Source organism: Micromys minutus (genome assembly GCF_963924665.1).
Source record: "Micromys minutus genome assembly, chromosome: 2".
NCBI classification, from domain to species: domain Eukaryota; kingdom Metazoa; phylum Chordata; class Mammalia; order Rodentia; family Muridae; genus Micromys; species Micromys minutus.
Window position 1 is genome coordinate 92,309,489 of NC_137971.1, and position 3,979 is coordinate 92,313,467.

Here is a 3,979-nt window from a genome sequence, read left to right on the forward strand (position 1 = left end):
AGTTCTCTAATGTGTAAACATGGAATGTTTAGTGTCATTTTTATTTTTCAGGTGAACAAATAAAGCAAAAAAAGAAAAAATATACCACATATGAAGTGTTACAGAAAGATAAAGGCAACATATTATAAAAGATGTGCAGAAATTTGTTTCTAAAGTTATTTTTCCGTTGTTGTTTAATTTTTGCAATTATAAAGCCATTTACTTCTCTCATATGAGACTATATTTCAATTTGCAAGTGTGAACTATTTATTAATAGAGTTAATTTACTTAGTGGAGAGAACACCATGATAAACTTGAATGGACCACATACCAGTCACTCAGTTTTCATTCTGACAGGCATCTCAGGGATGCTAGGCAAGAACCCATGCATGTCCTTTCCCCTTGGATTTCTCTACACACTAACCCTCCTAGGAAATGATGCTATTCAATGAGCCTATGTACTATTTCCTCTGCATCTTGGCTCTAACTGATGTTAGTTTCTCCATGTCCACCTTGCCCTCTATGCTCAGTATCTTCTGGTTCAATGCCCCGAGATTCCCTTTGATGCATGTGTGACACAGATGTTCTTCATCCATGGATTTGGAGTAGTAGAATCTGGAGTCTTAGTGTCCATGTCCTTTGACAGATTTGTGGCTATCAGAGACCCACGGTGTTATGCTTCCATCCTCACCCATGGCCTTATTGGAAAGATTGGACTAGTTGTCTTTGCCCGGGCAGTCTGTGTGGTCTTCCCAGTGCTCTTTCTTATAAAGTGGTTGTCCTTCTGTCATTCCAATGTCTTATCTCATTCACACTGTTGTCACCAAGATGCAATGAGGTTAGCCTGTGCCAGCATCCGCATCAACAGCCTCTATGGCCTTATCGTTGTCATCCTCACATTAGGACTTGATGCTCTCATCATTCTCTTCTCTTACATACTCATCCTGAAGACAGTGCTGGGCATTGCCTCCAGAGCCAAGAGGCTCAAAGCCCTCAACACCTGCCTCTCTCACATATATGCTGAGCTTCTTTTTATATTCCTTTCATTGGTGCCACCATGATTCACATATTTGGGAAGCATTTATTGCCAGTTGTGCACATATTCAGGGCCAATATATACCTTCTCCTCCACCCTGTGCTAAACCCTATTGTCTACAGTGTGAAGAACAAACAGATAAGAGGTCAAGTCATGCAAATGTTCCAGGGGAGAAAGAGCAGAACCTAGTTAAGTGGAATCATATGTAAAATAAAAATTAAGTTAACACTGGAGTGATTCATATTTCCATTTTCAATAGCTATGACACAATCTAATTTTGAAATCTGATTTAAATGCAATGAAGGAGTAAGCAAGGGTACAGGCAAAGATAAACCATATCATTTTATTATGTTTGTATTCAATTTTAGAAAGCATGTATTTTGATATCTGCTATAATAAATCAAATTTAATTTGATGTTGTTCTCTACAGATTAGACATGAGCACTAGTACTGATGAATTACGGGTTTATAAATAAGACAGTCTTTATGAGTATTTTCTTTATCCTTTCTATTAGTTCTTTGAGAATTCATTCTCATAATTTTAAGTAATATTGGATGTGTCTGTAAAGCAATGATTCAATACATCCCACAATAGTACTGAATAATTGGCTGAATGTAATATTATATTTAAATATAAATGTATTTTATATCATATGTAGGTTTATTTAAGTATAAATATAATAAATTTAAATAGAGTAAAAGAATTGTTATATATAAGTCTCTTTTATTCACCATATGTAATTGTTGTCTCAGAGACTTACTGCTGAACAAACTCGTTCTTTCTACCTCTTTCTGAACTTTGGCTGTCTGGTTTAACTCAACTGTTCTGGCCCAAACTCCTCTCTGGGTTGACTTATTAAAATTGCATTCTCTCTACTGATGACTGAATTGTTCTGCTTAGAAACATTGCCTCTGAACTCCACAAACTAAAGTGGACTGGCTGAATAAGCTAAACAGATCTGAACTATACTGCATGCCTGAATTCAACTGACTGTCCTCACTGAACTGCCCTTTAATTAGATGCCCCTGCTTGGGATTAAAGGCGTGCACCAAAGGCATGTTTATATTCCAGCTGGATCACACAGGCCTGGAATATCTTTGGATATGATCTCTTGCCAGAGCAGCCATGTTGTTGATTAAAATTCCTTTATAGTTATAACACAGCACAACACTTAATTACCTTTCTGTCTAGATATTTATTTATGTATTTAAATAGTTTAATTATAAAAATAAATTATTCATGTTAATTCTAATAATTAACTTTTAAAAAATGATAGTTTTAGTTTTGCTTCACACATTTAATACAATAATGCAAAATTCTTTTGACCTAGCAAGATTGTTGCCAACTTTACTGTATAGTCGAAGTTTTAATGAAAATTAACATAATAAGGCCACTTCCAAGGTTTGTGTAAACTGAGTAGAAATGTTGACCATAAACAAAAGGTTTGAAATGAAATGTATAGGTGTTAAGTGAATACGTACCATGTTCTTCTATTTATGTTAATATCTGTTTTAATAATTATATTAACTATCAGACAAATGATTTGTTAGGTTATTGATCTCTCCTTTAATATATATTTAATACTAAGAAATCCCAATAATTATACTGGACCCATGGATACAAAGAAACCTATAGTGTTTTCTATTTAATCCTGTACCATTTCTCTGTAAATAAGTCCACTCAGGTGATTACAATGCAAGCAAGACCATATTAGATTTCTGTGTGTTTAATGTATAGGGGTTAAGTAATAATACTAGATAATTTAGTTCTTATTTTACTGAATTCTTTAACAATCTTTGAAAATAGGTATGATAAGCGTTTCAATACAGAAGGAAAGTAAGGTGTAGACTAGTACCTTGTGGAAGGTTAAACTATTTCTAAGTGACATAGCTGGATTGAAACTGTAAGATACCTGAAACCTTTGGACTGACTTGGCTCAGACCTCAGGGGTTCCAAATTTCAAAAGCCAACTGCAAATAAAAAAGGGCCCTGTGACTCTACAATAGATGGTTCAAAAACAAGAACAATCAATATTGTTGAAACTTTAAACAAGAACTTCAACTTGACAAGATTAACTAGACAGAGTAAGTTTAAGAATAATCCTAACACTTCAATATTTCATAGAAGGTGAGAGCAAAATATGTCACGCGCCCACGCTTCCCGCCGCTAGGAACAGGCGTGCAACAAAACAAACAGCTTCTTCTGCGGATAACCTTTATTAAACAGCACTTTGAGCAGGGGCTTCATGAGCAGGAAACTTGTCTCTGAGTCGGGGACTCCCTACTGAGTTCTACTGTCTAGACAGCCTCTCACGCGCAGTTCCCCACAAACGATCTCTCTGTCCAGTCTCTGTCCACGCGGGACCTCCCGCAATCTCTCCTATCGGGTCCCTCTCCACGTGGTGCCTCTCTGCCATCCCTCCACATGGGGTCTCCTGCAATCCCCCACTGTCTTCCTCTTCTTCCTCATGTGGGGGAGAAAATGCACTGCTATACATGCCTAGGAGACTTGTCTTGCTACCTGATTGGTGCATCCTCCTGTAACTCAATCACGTGCCCCGGGGGTGGGCTGTGACTTATGTGGTGCATGCGCATTAAGTCTCTTGGCTGGGCAACAGCTCTGTTTGCTGAGTTCTCGGCGGGAAGCCGGCACCATGTTTGGGTGCAGCACAAACGGCTCCCTACAAAAATAATCAAAGAGGGTAGAAGAAAGGAGGACCCTGGGAAGGAGAGAGGAGGAGAAGGCAAAAAAGAAGGGCAGGAACAGGCATTGGAAGGAAAAGAAGTAAAGAAGGTCATAAATAGAAACATGGAATAGTGGGATATTGGGAATTGGGGGAAGCCACTAGAAAGTCCCAGACTCCAGGGAAACAAGAAACTCCCAGGACCCAATGGTGATGACTTTAGACCAAATACCCAACAAAGTGGAGATACAACCTGTAGAGACCACCTCCAGTAGATAGG

The 3,979-nt window shown here is 38.0% G+C and overlaps 1 pseudogene across 1 annotated transcript; it reads left to right on the plus strand.

Moving 5' to 3' along the window:
• Positions 1-284: 284 nt before the first annotated feature.
• On the plus strand, positions 285-1,204 carry LOC308417755 (olfactory receptor 51H1-like; annotated as a pseudogene). The gene has a single exon. The product of its transcript is annotated as an olfactory receptor 51H1-like (transcript).
• Positions 1,205-3,979: the final 2,775 nt, after the last annotated feature.